This window comes from Pleurodeles waltl, chromosome 1_2 (genome assembly GCF_031143425.1).
Source record: "Pleurodeles waltl isolate 20211129_DDA chromosome 1_2, aPleWal1.hap1.20221129, whole genome shotgun sequence".
Taxonomy (NCBI): Eukaryota; Metazoa; Chordata; class Amphibia; order Caudata; family Salamandridae; genus Pleurodeles; species Pleurodeles waltl.
In genome coordinates, this window is record NC_090437.1 from 1,207,357,637 (window position 1) to 1,207,374,669 (window position 17,033).

Below are 17,033 nucleotides of genomic sequence, written 5' to 3' on the forward strand. Positions count from 1 at the left end.
TTGGGAAAGACAGATGTTGAGTCTGCTTTCAGGCTGTTATCGGTGCACCCAGAGCATTACCATTTACTGAGTTTTCAATATGGTGCCAGTATTTCTATGATAAGTGTCTGCCCCTGGGCTGCACAGTTTCCTGTAATTATTTCGAATATTCAGCTCTATGTTGCAATGGTTATTTATTAAGAAGACTGGCCACCATGATGTGAATAATTACCTCATTGACTTCCTGCTTATGGGCCCACCTGACTCTCAGACTTGATTTTGGGCTCTGGAGTAGCTGATCTCTTTACTCCAGGAACTTGGGGTTTGACTTGCATAGGCAAGCCAGTGGGCCAGTCCACTAGCCTGTCTTTCCAGGGCATTGAAATTGATACTGTGGCTGGCGAGTGAAGATTACCCAAGGACAAAGTCCCAGCCTTCACTCAGGCTATTGATACCATCCTTTCGAGAAAGTAACCTTCCGTCAATTACAGGTTTTAGTGAGGCAACTGAATTTTTCGCTATGCATAAACCCCATGGGGCCCCCCTTCTCTAGGTCAGTTGCCAGAGTAATGGTTGGTCTTACACACAAACAGCATCATGTCAGGCTATCTGCGGAGGTGAGGGAGGACTTGCGGGAATTTCTCCAGCAATTCAACTGAGCGGTAGTCTGGCCTGCGCCACCCATTTCCAGTGACTCCTTGGGTTTGTTTACTGTTGCGGCTGGCAGTGTTGGTTTTGGAGTCATTTTGGGACAGAGGTGGTGCAGTGCAGACCGGCCGGCTCAATCTCATGAGGCGGGCCTCATCGGGAATGTGCCATTTCTGGAGTTGTTTCCTATTGTGGTGGCAGTCACCATTTGGTCAAATGTTTTTCAGAATAGGTCTGACAATATGGCGATAGTCGACGTGATCAACCGGCAGGGAGCGTCTTGGAAACAGGTCCTGAGGTTATTGAAACATCTTGTCTTGCTTTGCTTATACCTGAATGTTGTCTTTAAGGACAGGCATGTACCGGGGGGCCTATAATTGGGCAGTTGAAGGTTTATGTTGCTCAAAGTTGCAGGTATTCCGGGAGTGTGAACCACAAGCGGCAGAGCTGATGACAGAGTTCCCAATGTCTCAGTGGAAGATTGGAGCCCCACACTTCCAGATTTAGTGGCAACATCCTTAAACAAGCGTTCACGGAGTGCATACCAGAAATGCTTTGGTACTTACAGAGCCTTCTTGCTAGGGCTGGGTGTTGTTGGACCATTTTCAACAGCTTCGATTTGCTTATTCTTAGCATCTTTAAGGTCACGGGGCAGACCGGTGTCTTACGCAAGGGCACACTTGGTAGCCATTAACTTCTTCGACAAACTGAGGGTCTGCCAGGATGTAAGCAGTTGCTTTGTGGCATGGAAGGCTTTAGCTGGATGGGCTAGGCTGGAGGGTGCAGCCAAGGACATGAGTAGTCCACTTGACACACAGCTGCTGGGATCCATACTAGCTCGCCTCCATTGGATCTGCACCTTCGCATATGAGGCTGCATTGTTTGGAGCGGCATTCTCAGTTGCCTTTTAAGGGCTTTTAGGGCTGGTGAGTTGGTTGGGTCCTCAAAAAACAAATTCACTGGTGGTTTGCAATGGGCTGATATGCAGTTATACCCAGACAAGGTGACTCTTGGGCTAAGGAGGTCCAAAACCGATCAGGCAGGTAAAGAGGCCATGGTAGACCTCAGGGAGGAGGATGGGTCAGACCTGTGCCCAGTAGTGCATATGAAGGCATATCTTGCGATCAGGACAAAGGTGCAATCCTCCGCACTTTTCATCCATGCCAATGGAGAATGCTTGTCTCTGTACCAGTTTTTGATGGTCTTTCGCACTGCACTCACTAACATTGGTATGGACCTCTAGGGATACTCCACACATTCCTTTAGGACTGGGACTGCAACTGTGGCAGTTTTAGCTGGTTGATGTCCTCTGAGGTCAAGCAAGTTGGGCCCTGGTCTTCATCTTGTTTTCAGCGCTATATCTGCCCCAAGTTGCTGTGATTCTCTCTGCTTGCATTGTTTGTGTTTTTGTCTGTTCTGCTGTTCATTCTCAATTTTTCTCTTTCAGTATGCCATCCAAGGTTGTATGGGTCCTCGTCACTCCTTTGTGCAGTGCGCCATCTACGGTTTGCAACTGCATTGTAGACAGAAGCCTGGAGAGCTGGATGATATTGTTTTTCTGTGGTGTGGAGTTAGGGGTCTCAAGATCATCCAACTATGCAAAATTGTGGAGGACATGAAGGGTTGCGTAGCACTGCAGTTCCCGGATCTGATTATTATCCACATTGGTGATACCTGGGGCGTAGGGTGGTCAGGAAAGCCCTATTGTCGGAGTTTGGGTGGCTTGGTAGGATTTTCCCAGATGTGATCATTGCATGATCACATATGTTACTGTGGCATAATTGGGATCCAGGTGTGCGGGCTAGGACCTTGAACTTGTCAGTCCAAGGCCTCAATGCCAAGACTGCCAAGGACGGCTTGGGAACATCCCTCACAGGTTGATCAGAGGTAACCAAATGTTTCATCAAGAAGGGGTTCACTTGTCGGATCTTAAGACTGACTTTGATGGCATCTGGGCCTTTCTCAGCAACGGTTCTCTGTTGGGGGGCAAAGGATAGGTAGGCCCTGGTCGCCCTGGTGGTGTGGAAGTAAACCCAAGAATCACTCTATAACAGCATAGGGGGAGTCCTACAACTAGTATAACTAGTTCCTGAGGGCAGCACTGAGGGGGAAAGGACAGCAATCTGAATTCTGAGGAGTGACGTACACACCCGCTGGGAGGCAAGGGCGCACGTTTAGAGAGGGCATGGGGCTCCAGCCCCTGATCTCAGCTGAGGACTCCTGTGGGCAGACTGGTGTTGGAGGGGTACAGCTAAGACCACAGCACTCATAACACAAACATTTGTAAATATGGAAATAGACTCTGATGTAGAAAGTACAAGGTATAAAGTACAGTAATGCTCTTGATGTTCACAAAGTAATTTATTCGGATCGGCAAGTACTTGTGATATAAATGTGTTCATGTACAGCCAACACATGTTTCGTCACACAGTGACTTTTTCAAGGTTGTAAAATACATGGTATACATAAGTGATAAAAAAACATATATATATAATGAAAAGAAGATAATAATGGCCAATTACTACACAGTAGTCAACATCTGATAAATAGCACATATACACCTAGATACATTTTCTATAGTGAAAAGGGAATCAGACATGACAATGGTGACTGGGCATATATTAAAGAAAACATGCCCATGAAAGATTTTCTGAACTTAAAGAAATATATACAAATGAGAAACTATTGCAACGCCAGTGTACAAATTCCAACAAGTCTAAATAGAAAAGCAAAAATCACCAAACCACGTGAAAGAGGCACGGTGTGAGTAAGAACGAATAGTGGGGGGGTGTAGTAAAAGAAATGTAAAAAACCCATAAATAGTGGAAACAAAAACAAGTGTCCAATTTTAAGAACCTACCAAGCGGGAAGATCAACTGTTTATGTGGCACAAATAAACCTAAAAACGAACCCTTAAAGGTTTGGCATGTAACGTTTGGAAAAAAAGAGGGAGCGCTGTCACGGAGAAAAATAACAAATGAACGGTCGTGTGTTCATGTAAAGCCTTCGGAAACACCAGAAAGCCACAAGTAACGGAGCACTTTCTTACCTGTGTATTGTGAAGTACACACCCGAACGTGGAGCGAATTAGTAAGTATCAGTCAACGCGTCGGCTGGTTCGTACATTTAAAAACCCCATGGTGAACATAAAAAAAGGACTGTGCACGAATCGGAAACCTACGTGCCAATGACGTACGAAGTCAAAGGCACTGCGTGTGGAGACAGAGAAAGGACTAGTATGAGTAAGATGAAAAAGATAAGAGAAATGGGAGCGGCCATGTTGCATGTCGGAATGAAACGACTCCTAAGTAAAAAGAGATTTCGGAAATGGGAATGGTTGTATAAGTATTTGTATTGGAACAGAGTAAATAGATAAGAAAGTTGAAAATCATCATAAGAACAAATTTAAAGGAACAGAAAGAAAAATTAGAATACTGAAAATAATAGTAAATACTACAAATGGGAAAAAGTCGAAATCTGTGCCTAAACAAATACCATGGAAATATTAGCCAAAAATGGTGATGAGCATGGAAAAAGTGACTAATGACCGGCCAGGTAGAAAGAGGAGCACAACGTTGATTTGAAGTAAGTAGAGCATAATAGGAGATAGTAATAGTTATGAGCAGAGGTCGTAAGTTTTCAGGAGAGGAGTGAAAATGAAGAATAACTGTGAGAGTATGAGAACAAGAGGGTTAGGAGATACAAAGGTCTAACAAACAAATATCAAATAGTATATATTTGCAACAGCTAAAAGTCAAGAAAACATTGTAAGCGTAATATAGAAAATCTCCACATAAAATCAATTCCCATAGGACAAAGGTAGCACTACACACCGTCTTACAATAAAAAAAAGGTGTCAATTACATACAGTACTACCAAACCCGATCAAACAATGACAATTCTAAGTGAGAAAAACATGTAGTTCTTTATCTGGTGTTGGAGGGGTGGCCCCTTGGGGTGCGGTCAAGGGTACCAGAAGGTGGGACTGCCCCTCGAGGGATGTAGGTGGGAGTCACCTTTGTGGTTCTCCAGGGATGGATAAAGGTTGGTTGGGCCTTGGTCCTGGAAGACGGTTTGAGAATGGGATCTGACCGTGATGGGCGTGGTTCATGTAAATCTCATCAAGTCTGTACAATTGACAATTTTGTATTTCTTGTGCTTAAGATTTCTGCATTTTGTAATGTAACTTAGATGTTTTAAGAATTGTAATTGGTTGAATCTTCTTTGTTTTGATTGGATTTATATACTTAGTGATGATAATGTCATGTTTTGAACTGTTGATGTTTGTAAATAAACATGGCTCTCTTCCCAAAGACAAATCATGTTGCCTCGTCATTGACTTGTGTATTTGGGAAGGGGTGCGGCCTGGGATGCAGTCGGGCTCCGGGTCCAATTAAGAACTGACCATTAGTGGTATCGGTGGAAATGTGCACAGGTTGCCTGAGGTCCGCTGAAGATGAAACACTTCTCCAAGCAAAAGTTAGATTAGAAACTTCAGCGCGCAAAAGTGCTGACATTGCGAGTTCTCTGCGGTGGTGAATAGATCTAACCAAGGTTCTTCCAGTTCTCTGAAGAGGCCTGGATTGAGCCCCATCCATGTACTGCTAGGCATCGACAGCTGAGTTTGTCTGCTCTCATGTTCAGACAGCCCACCAGATACTGAACAACCAGGGAGATGCTCTGATGTCCAGCCATGTCCAGAGAAACTGGGCCTCTTGACACAGGATCCACAACCCCACTATGCCCTGTTTGATACAATACCACATGATGGTGGTGTCCATGAACAGCTGAACTAGCCTCCCCTTGATGGAAAGAAGAACAGCTTTCTGTGCCAGACTGATCACAGTCAACTCCAGCAATCTGATGTGGGGGTAAAACTCCATTGTAGATCTCTGATCTCCACCTCTCCCACATGGCAGCCCCAGCCCGGGAGTGACACATCTGTTACTACAGTCAGCTCTGGTTGGGAAAGGGAGAGGTGTCTGCCGCTGACCCAATCGTCGTCCATCAGCACCACTGCAGTTCTTTTACAGTTCTCTCTGGTATCTGGACCAGGTCAAAGAGATTCCCAAGATACTGTGCACAATGGGACTTCAGGCACCACTGCAGAGCCTGCATATGCCAATGAGCATGTGCTACCAGCAGGATGCAGGAGCCCATAGGACTCAGAAGACTAAGAGTCAGTCTCACTGTAATGCAGGAGAGAGACTGAAACATCGGAATCATAGCCCGAATATCCTGGACTCACATTTCTGGAGGATAGGCCAGAATCTGCACTGTGTCCTGAATGGCTCAGATGAAAGGGAGCAAGGTGTGATTTATTCACAATTAAAGTGAACCCCAGCAAGTGCAGGAGGTCCACCATAGTTTAGAGGTGGCAGACAACTGCTTGGGGGCAAGCCTCCCTTTAACAGCCAGTTGTTGAGGTAGGGGAAGACTGGAACCTGTGACCTCTGTAGGTGTGCTGCAACCACCACCATCACCTTGGTGAACACTAAATGGGTGCGGGTAAGCCCAAAAGGAAACACGGTAAACTGATTATGCTCAAGGCCCACTGTGAACCACAGATAGTGCCTGTAGGCTGGCAGGACAGAAATATGAAATAGGCATCCTGCAAGTCCAGCGCAACATCCCGTCTTTAGGGGTTAGGGCACACAGGACCTGAGCTAATGCAAACATCCTGAATTTCTTCTTTTTCAGGAAGAAATTGAAAAGGCACAGGTCCAAAATGGGGTGGAGGCTTACGTCCTTCTTGGGCACCATAAAGTAGCTTGAAGTTACCAAAAGAGTCTGTACTTCCTGAAATACAGGGAGAAGTGGTCCTCTGTCAGCTGATCTGAAGATGGTGGCATGTGTGTAGGGGTTTCTAGAAAAGGGATGGAGTAACCCAGCTGAACCATCTGAAGTACCCACTTCTACGACTGCCAGTGGAGCAGGTGATGGCGGATCCTGCCACCAACTGGTGGCTCATGATGGTAAACTAAAGTGGTTTGGGGTCTGCTACTGCTTGGGGGATGATTGACTGGGTTGACCTTTGGCTGGTTGTCCCACAAAGCTTGCAGGAATCGCGTCTGCAACCACAAAAAGAGTGGGGAGTCGGATGGCTCTGGTGGCTGGGTGGGAATTGATTTGATTGGTACCTCATACCATAGCTATGGAAGGGGAGACCTAAAGACCTGGCAGTGAAATCCACTGCTGAATCTGTCTTGTCTTCTAAGAGACAGGTGCAACCGAAGTGCATGGCTTAAGGGATGCCAAAACATCCCTAAAAAAGCCAGTTGATCTCAACCACACATGGCATGTGAGTGCCATTGACGATGCAATTGCTCTGCCCAGTGAGTCTGTCATATCCAGTCAACAGCAGATGGTAAACTTTGCTGCATCTCTGTAATTTGCAATAGTCGTGATCTGTGACAGTATGGCTCGTGCCTTTTCAGCGACCAAGGCCATCACTTGCACAGCTGAATCCCAAACCTTGTGGGTGTTTCAGCCCAAAAGGCACGCAGTGTTCACCAACCAAGGTGCAAGGCGGGCAGAACATCCTTTTGCCAAAGATGTCCAGCCTCTTCGCCTATGGGGCAGTGTGGTAGTGAATGACCAGGGTTGACTTTGGAAGTGGAGGTCTGAACAACTAGACTCTCGAGGGCGGGGTGCTGGGTGAGGAAAGCTGGGTCCCCAGGAGTGGGGTGATGGGTGAGGGCTCACTTTGGTATTTTACCTTGGCATAGCAGTGGAGTGTTTGAAATTGAATTATTATATTTGGCGGACTTTCCGGCTCCACAGGAACAGATGGCTCTGTATTTTGAGCACCCATCATAAATTTTGGGGCTGGAGATATCTTCATTAACTAGTGATTGAACACTGATAGTGTGTGCGCCATTCTCCCAGCCACCTATTTCTTTTTTTTCTTACTGTGCAGGACTAGGCCCAGGCCCCGAGCATGACATCAGTAAGGGCTTCGTTAAAAGGGAGAAGGGGTTCTGAAGGGGGTGACTTCCAGTTGAAACATCTCTGTTGAGACATTCATCTTGACTGCCACCGAGGGTAGCTGACGGTTCAAGACCTCAGCTGCGCTCCCCACCACCATAGAGAAGGAGGCTCCCTTCCTCTGTAGCCACACTAGGAGGACAGACCAGGGCAGTGTCTGGTGAGGTGATGAGACTACTTGAATCCGCCAGTTCATGATACCAGCTGTCATCGGACTCCTCAAGGGGATGGTAGCTAGAAGGATCCTCAAATCCTTCGCAATCATAATCCTCTCCAGGCCTGTCAAAAGAGGAGATATTGAATTCCTCATAAGGAGACGTAAGTCTGGCTCCTTATCGAAGTCGGGTATTGGGATGCAGTCAACACTGCTGTGGGGTGTTTCGGTGGGAACATTGTTGCAGGAATGGGCCCGGGGAAGGTTGTGGTCTTATGATCGGAGCTGTTCTGGATCCAGCGGGTCCAACTGGTGCAGAGGGTGGACCTGCCAGCACAAATCCAGTGGGGGCACCCACCGAATCCCTTGAACCCAAAGGTCTGAAGTCAGCCGGCCAAAATGTGCTGAATGGCCTCATAACACTCACAAAGTTGGGCGGGTGCCACTTTGGCTCCAGGAAACTCAGGAAGGCGTGGACACAGAGACTGGCTCCGCATGGGAGCGTGACCTAGAGTGACATTGTTCCCATGCCTTATTCGAAGATTTAAAGTGGTGTGGTGAAGCTGAAGACCACTTCAACTTCTTCAATTTCTTACCTTATTTGTGGGACTGACCAGATGACTTCAATAATGATGACAAGCACCTGGAGCGACTTTGCGAAAGGCCGGGACCTTCCTTGTGACTCGGAACGTCATGGAGTCGACCAGGATGGGTGGCGAGGAGCTTCAAGAAGCAGTCCCTCAGTGCCTTGGAATTCATGGCACTGCAGTCCTCACAAGTCTTGGAGTCATGGTCCAGCTGTGGCAAACACCTCAGACGCTCAGATGGGGGGGTTGTCACAGACATCTGTCTGTGACAAGATCCACAGGGCTTAAACCCCACTGATTTCTTAGGGGACATCCCTACAAACTGGGAGGCAAGTTTCTTAAAAACAGAATTTAAACAAAATGTCAACAAAAGTAATTTAAAAATGAAAGAAGGAAGCTCTCTTCAGATCTGAGCTGACTAGCGCGGAAAGAAAAGAACTGTAGTCAGTGTGCTGGAGTGGTGCCTATTAAGTCCCCCTTATGTCACTTCTGGCGCAGATTATGCAACAAGGCCGAGCCAAACAACCAGTGTGCAGAGGTACCGCTCAAAATGTTTCTGGATCCAGTCTGACCCATGAGGATTATCCTAAGGTAAGGAAGTCTATCAGATAGCCACTTTATTCACCAAGCCAAACTCCAACCAACCGGAAGGCCACCCTTGAGAACGCCAATCTTGGCCCAAGATGACTCCAAAGCCTGTACTTCCAGCATCGTCAATGTACAGGCCTAACTCCTGGCTGGATTTAGGTGGGGCGGACAAGACCACTGATTCATTGAATTCTTCTAAACAAATGCTATCTATATTCTCAAATCCTGCTTTACCTCTACTGACAACCTTGTTCTGTGATTTTATAGCTTAAGTCTGGACACCGCCTTCGTGAAAGATCTGGAAAAGGGATGGTCCATGAGTATAGTGCACAGTGCAAAGTTAAACTTTCCCACTAACACATGGAGCTGATATTATTTTCCTTGCATCAAACACACTCTCTACGAGGTCCTAACCCAGTTGCACAGAACCATCTTCTAGAGCAGGTGTCCAGGGGTCTATAAAGGGTGCTCTGGCAGGGTTAAGAGATCTTTCTTGAATATGGGCCACTTCTTGGTAGGGAAGCTCATAACAGCGTAAATACACAAAAATGGGAACTGTTGGGTTTCCCAACAACAGCGTGATCTGTGGAAATGTGTGACGGGATGGTAAGCACTAAGCTAAAGTCACTTCAACTGGTATTATTTTATAGGACCCAGAGACCCCCAGTCCAAAACCTGTACCTCCTCCAACTCATCCGCATCAATGACAAGATATCATTCTACAATGAGTGCACAGGTGATATTTATTCCTAGAACACGTTATAAACATAACACTCTTAAAAACATATAGAAGCTATAAATGTTTCACAACAATTACAAAAAATAATAAATTACGGTCTTGTTTTTAATAATTAACAAAGTACACATATCTGAAATGAAAGTCTGAATAAAGATGATTTATATGTACATTTTATTTACATTGAGGCATCCCCAGGAAAGGGCTCAACACTCAGGCCTGGAATTCCCGAGGCTCGACATCTGTATCTGAGAGGAGTGGTCCCAACTCTCTGTACCATGGACAGCTGCCACGGTCAAGCCGTCCAAAACCAGACTGGCAATGGGGGAGCAAATGATGTGAGATCAGGGACGGAAGCCCCATGCCCTACACTAGTTAACTATGAGCCTATACCCCCAACCAGGTGTGAATGTCCTTGCAGAATAAGGATTGCTGTCTGTCACCTCAATGCTGTCCTAAAAACTAATCAATGGTGAGAAAATAAAAAAAAACATTTATTGTTGCTTGCTGCGATCCTGCTACATAGACAACCAGGGTAATGAGGTTTTTCACCCTCCCCACTAACAAACAGGGATTTTGCAAATGCCCTAATGCTCTCTAATCAGTCCCTAAATCGAATGAATGTACCCCATCACAATGAAACATGTGTTCCCCTCATATTAATTTATGGAGAATATGTCTCAAATGACTAGCCCAAATCACAGCTTGGCCCTTTCAGCATTAAGCTGCATAACCAACACATTAATGTCCATAGACCTAATACCGGTGCCCCAGATTTGTCTAGGTTTTATGTGGGACCACGCTATGCAACTGTCTGGAAAAGACCAATCTAACCAAGCAAATTCCATCACATCTTTTCATGCCAGTTATCCCAGGTTCTTCCCACTCAGATGCATGACAGTAAGGTCTGAGGATTGGAGTTCAATGCAGTTCTTTGTTTGTTAGAAACTGGATTACTATTTGGTGTGGGTGATTATCCACCACAAGCAATAATCACAACCCTTTTCAGGGTGAACCCTCAAAGTCACTGAATTGACACCCCTTGGTAGCTAAGGGCCTGATTTAAATTTGGCGGGCGGGTTACCCCGTCACAACGGTGACGGATATCCTGTCTACCAAAATCAAAATCCCATAGGCTATAATAAGATTTAGATTTCGGCAGACGGGATATCCATCACCGTTGTGATGGAGTAACCCGTCCGCCAAGTTGTACATCAGGCTCTAAGTCACATAGCAGACAGACTTAACTTAGGTCACTGTGTAAATGGGGTACCAGAATAGTAATAAAGTTTAAAAGAAAAACATTGAAAAATCCCAAACCATAGTAGAAAAATAGAGTAAAATGTAATAAACAAACTTTCTCCAGGAGATATGATTTTTTAAAATTTTACGTAAGAATAGTGCCAAGAAGCATAAAGTGGCACTGATAGTCAATAATCATGATAGACCTGGACCAAGGCACAATTTGATGCTGACCGCAATGACACGTGGGTCAGATACACTAACCAGGTGCGCCCTGGTCAAAGATTTTACCTTCTGACTTTAGTCCTTTGAGTTCCACTTCACCACAGGAGTACACTTCTAAAGCTCCCAGGACCTCAAGGGAAACACTAAAGGGACTTACAAGATGTCAGTCAGAGGCCAGCAGCAGAGTCCAGTCCAAGCCAAGTTGCCACTGATCAGCTGTGCAGTTGAAGGAAAGGCCTCTTGTAGCTTATTGTGTCCCAGTAGCTTGAACTGGAGGTCAGGCTTCTGACCTTGGAGTCAATGTCTTTGTCCTGGGTACAAAAGAAAGCAGGTCCAGTCCTTCAGGGCTCTTTCCAGGGTGCAGAGAGCTGGTTTGGTCCTCTTTGGACCTCTCCTCTTAGATCCAGGTATGTTTTGGGTGCCCGAAGATGACACATTTGAGATGACACCTTTATGCTGGTCATGAGCCAGTGAGTGGTAATGACTCCTGGGCATGCCCTAATCAATGGGAAAATGCTCCCAGTGCCCACCCTACCTACATTAGGCATTTTCCAAATGACAAAAGTCATCAACTATACTCAACTTGAGCTCTGAGGTTCTGGGGGTGTGTGAATGGAGTGTGCTATGGTAATCCTAGTGTCTTCACACGTTTAACATTAAAATTCAGTTTGGCACAGTGAGTGAACCACAATTAGGCCATTGACAGAGACAAAGCAGGTTTTTCCACCAATCAGACAGTGTAAACACAAGAATTGTTTTGGCATCCTGTTTTGCTTCCTTTCAAATACGTCTCAGTGTTATATGTAAAGCCCAGAGACAGAAGTCTAGTGGGGAAAAAAGAGGTCCTCTCAGCAACTAGACAAAGACAATAGATACACAAGAATTATCTTGGCATACTATTCTCAACCTTTCAAGTGCTCTCTAAAATGTTATATATTAACCCAGAAGACCTGTCAAGCAGGCTTTGACACGCACATTTCAAAAAGGATACCAACAGCCCCCACCATTTATATTCTAGGAGGTTCAGTGAAGTCATCGCGACCCATTGAGGCCAGGTCAGCCTTTAGTAGTTCCTGGGAGGCATTTCACACCCTTTTCACACCTATTCATATGCTAATTACTAGCTAGCAAAAGTGGAAAAGCAAATGCAAATTTAGCCTTCAGAAAGTTCAGACATGAAAAAGGTAACCTTCTAAAAGTTACTTTTCCTTAATATTGCTCAAAAACTTAACTTCACATTTGAATTATATTTTCAATTACTATTTAAAATAGTTGCTTAATCATTGTTCCAGTTAGTGCAGTTCCTGAGATACAGTATAAGGATTTTAATCTGAACTCTAGTCTTTTACATAAGACAGATAGGGCTGCCACAGTGAAAAATTGCTTTTGGGTGCTAGTTATTGACTGAGAAGTTAACACTAAGGCCCATATTAATATTTTTTAGCGCCGCTTTTTGACCCAAAAGCAGCGCAAACTTACAAAATACAACGCTGCTTTTGCGTCAAAAAGCGGCACAAATGCAGCGCTAAAAGTATAAATATGGGCCTAAATTTCTACAGTTCCTACTTTTAAATACCATGCACTCTGCCCAGTGGACTACAGGGCCTACTTAGTGGTGGCATATTAATATTTATAAGGGATGTTTGGACCTTTCAAAATGGTTTATTTTGACAGGTCGAATTGCAGTTTTTTACACCACGACGGTTAGGCTACACTGGTAGGCCTGAAGCTATATTTCCAACTGCCTCTGTAGTGGATGGAACAAGGGGTGCTGCAGTCAACTAGTGGCATTTAACTAACAGGCCTTTGGTACATTTTGTTCCATATACTAATGGCTTATCAGTAAGTTTGATATACCAGTTAGGAATATGGCAATTCAAATTTTTTTAGAGGGGAAGCAAAGGCACTTTACCCTTGGTTAGCAGGGATAAAGTGCACATAATTCTAAAGTCATAAAAAACGTAGGGTCCAGCAAAAGGTGACGAATCTAGGGTAAGCATGCAGGAAAAGTGGATTTCCTACAGTTTCCTCAACCTTCTCTTGCAGCTGTGAGATTATACTCCACTCCATACAATCTGAAGACTTTCCTGAAAACCACAGGCTTAGGCCTATTGAGCTGTTGCAAGGGATACGTCGAATGAAAGATCAACACTTGACCCATAAGACCTTAGAAGCCATTACCAATAAAAAAGACTAAAGAGAACATGAGATAATCCTTGGAGAAGGTAAAAACACTTTGCCAGCTATAAAGCTTGAAATATGAGGGTGAACAACGCCCTATGTGCCTAACTTCCTACTGTGTAAGACCTGCTTCTGTTGCAAGAGCTACAGCTCTATTCTAAATAAGTGCAAAGAGAAATTGGTTTTAGTAACCCCGGTCACCCTATAAGATGTAGCCAACAATGCTGCGAACAGTTGTACGAAAGGCACTGACTGCTGAAGTGAATAATAAGCTCTGAAAAATCCGAATTGGGACTCAGTTCCAAGTAAACCCCCTTATGCGCCAGGAGGGCAAATTGTACTTGAAGAGGAGCATGTTATGTAATGATGCTTCCCTTAAAAATCTAGCCTATGCTGAACTTCTTAGTGTGAAGACCAGCTCAACATGATAAATGTTAATGTCTTACCATTGCAGACCATCAGCATGATCCTGCTTAGATTATCCCACCAATTTACCAAAGATGAAGGCACCATAAAAAGCAAGTACGAATGCTGGTACGAACATTGCCTCCTCATATGGCGAGCTGTATATCTTGTGTGAATTGGCTAGAAATGTAACACGTTTCTGTGTGTCAACTGGTGTCCTAGTATCATTAGGGGAAGCAGCTAACCTGCCCTAACCTGCTAATGATTTTGTTACCCAAAAGATGTTGCCCACGTCTCATGTTGTCAGATACCTAGAGTTGATTTGCGCAGGAGCAGAAGGTTGGTCCTCTATCCCAACCCAGACTACTCGTAACAAAACTAATCTCAGTATTGAGCACCCTGGAAGAGGAAAGGGGAATGGGATTTAGAGAGACTGCCTCAGAGATGATGCTTCATCAAGGTGCGGACTGCCACCTCACTGTTGGTTTAACTGGTAAACGGCACCTGAAAAATTATTGTCACAATTAATAGGGACACACTATTATATACTAATAATTAACTTAACAATTAATCGTTTCTAACCAGCAATGCTATTATCACTCACCCTGAGCTCTCTGGGAAATGTGCCTCTCTGTCTGTTTGTCTTACTGTTGTTATTGAAAAGGAAATACGTTTCTTAGAAAATAAACTCTCTCAGTTCAATAGAAGAATTGTCCGCTTCTCAACTGAGAAATTTCTGAGTCTTTTTTCCTCTGAGTACTTTTCTTTCCTTTGCTCAAGAATGTTGCTATATATATATATATATATATATACTTTTTTATTATCATGAATTTAGGCAAAGAGGAATGACCTTTTAGTTAACTGTCTCTTATTAGCTTCTTCGTAATGTAAATAAGCGTAAATATTGTCTGTATGTTTTTTCTTGCGTTTAGTTGGTTATATCAAGCATGCTATATTATTTGAGTTGTTAATATATTTATATTCTCTAAATGCTCTTTGAATTGTCGTATAAATTCTTACCACAGAATTTTCATGAACCTTCAATAAAAGTTTGTTTTCAGAATTTGCTTTCTGCTTACTGGGTTTTCGTTCGCTGTGACGCTTGTGTTTTCTTTCTTTGTCAAGATACTTGCGAAGACAAATTTTCCTCACAGAATGTTTCTTCACAGACGCGCTCTCTCTCTGATTGCCTGACTCCTGTCAAATCGCAGTTGAAGTGCGAAGCTCTCAAACTTCTTGCGCGTATCCTAGCAACTAGACTAATGCAACCACTAGAGCAGCAACTTCACTGTCTGCCTAAACGGCGGACATCTTGGATTCCTGTTCTCGACCTCCTTTCTGTAAAAGGTACAACACGACTTGGCAGATCTTCCTCCAGCCTGGACGACGCTTTCTCCACTGAGGATACTTCTTTACCTTCATTCTGATTACTTTCCTGGCACCTTTCGTAGTTATGGCATGACAGGTTTGAAGGGTCTTGACAGTACTCCCCCTCAAGGAAGAGTTGTCCAATTTTGGTTTGTTTGAATAGGTCCTGTGGAAACAATTTATTAACCTTGAAGCATGTAGGTAATTGTGAGGCTCCCAAGATTGCTCTTCTGGACCATAACCTTTCCAATCAACTAGGTAGTATAATTGGCCTCTTCGTATCTTATAATCTAAGATCTGTTTGACCTCGTACTCTTCTGCGGAGCTGATTTGAACTGGACTGGGAGGGGTTTTTAAACGTAAATTTGGAGGACTGTTCTGTAGCAATGAAACATAAAAAACTGGATGTATCTTTAAATAAGTTGGTAATTGCAATTTAACTGCTACTGGGTTGATCATTCTGTTTACTTTAAATGGACCTATGAAACATGGCTGAAATTGTTGATTTCCTTTGAGATGTAAATGTCGTGTGAATAACCAAACTCTGTCCCCCCTTTTATAAACTGGGCCTTCTCTTATCTGCTTGAGCCTTTATATGATTCTTTTGCTTGAATGATGTTTTTTCTAGCACTAGCTAAGGTGGTCTGTAATCTCTTTATCATCTCTTCTACTGCAGGCACTGTGTCCTCATCTTTACCTAAGATTACATTACGATGTCTACCTTGATTGAGGTAAAAGGGAGTGAATCCTGTAGTTGAATGCACAGCATTATTATACGCAAACTCAGCTGCCCAAACCAACTCTGGCCATTCTTTTTCTTGGTCAAATAGATAGAGTCTTAAATATTGCTCTAATTCTTGATTCACTCTCTCTGTTTGTCCATCAGTTTCAGGATGATAACTGGTAGAGAAACGGGACTCTATTTATAGTCGCTTAGTAAATGCCTTTTAAAAAATTAGAATTTTTGGAATTCCATAAGCACATACCACATGTTGCGTAAACAACTGAGCAACCTGTGGGGCTCAGGGAATTCCTTTTAAAGGAATGAAATGTGCCATTTTAGTGAAAGTGTCCACAAAAACTAAGATGGTATTAAACCCTTGACTACTGGGGAGATCTACTATGAAGTCCATCGTAACAGTATGCCAAGGGTGAGGTGCTGTGGGTTGTGGAGCGGCTCTATTGGATTTTCCTCTTAGACATTTCTCACAAGTTGACACATAGGGCCTGATTCTAACTTTGGAGGACGGTGTTAAACCGTCCCAAAAGTGGCGGATATACCACCTACCGTATTACGAGTCCATTATATCCTATGGAACTCGTAATACGGTAGGTGGTATATCCGCCACTTTTGGGACGGTTTAACACCGTCCTCCAAAGTTAGAATCAGGCCCATATTGTCTTATCTGAGTTTTCATCTGTGGCCACCAAAAAGTACGCTGTACCATATGTTGAGTCTTTCGTATTCCTTTATGTCCAGCCAACTGATCATCATGACAGGCCTGAAGAATCTTTTCTTGCAATTCTGGAGTTGGTATAGACAATGCACCTTTGTGATATGGTAAACCATTCTTAATCTCCCTTTCTGGGGATTCATGAGACCATTTCTGCATTTTTTCAGGATCTAAACTTTCTTGAATTTATTTGGTTAAATCTGTATAATGAGTAGTTAATAAGAACTTCTCCTGTGGTATGATCAGACTTTCTTTTGAGAGTTCTTTAGATGCATTCATATCAATTCGAGACAAATCGTTGGCCTTGCCATTGGCTTTTCCAGGCCGATAGGTGACGACAAAATCAAAGTCTGCAAAATAAAGAGACCAGCGCAATTGTCTTGCTGTTAAGGTGCGGGTTGACTTTAAAAACTGCAGATTTTGGTGGTCAATGTAAACAGTAACTTTATGTTTAGCTCCTAAAATATAGGCCCTCATTC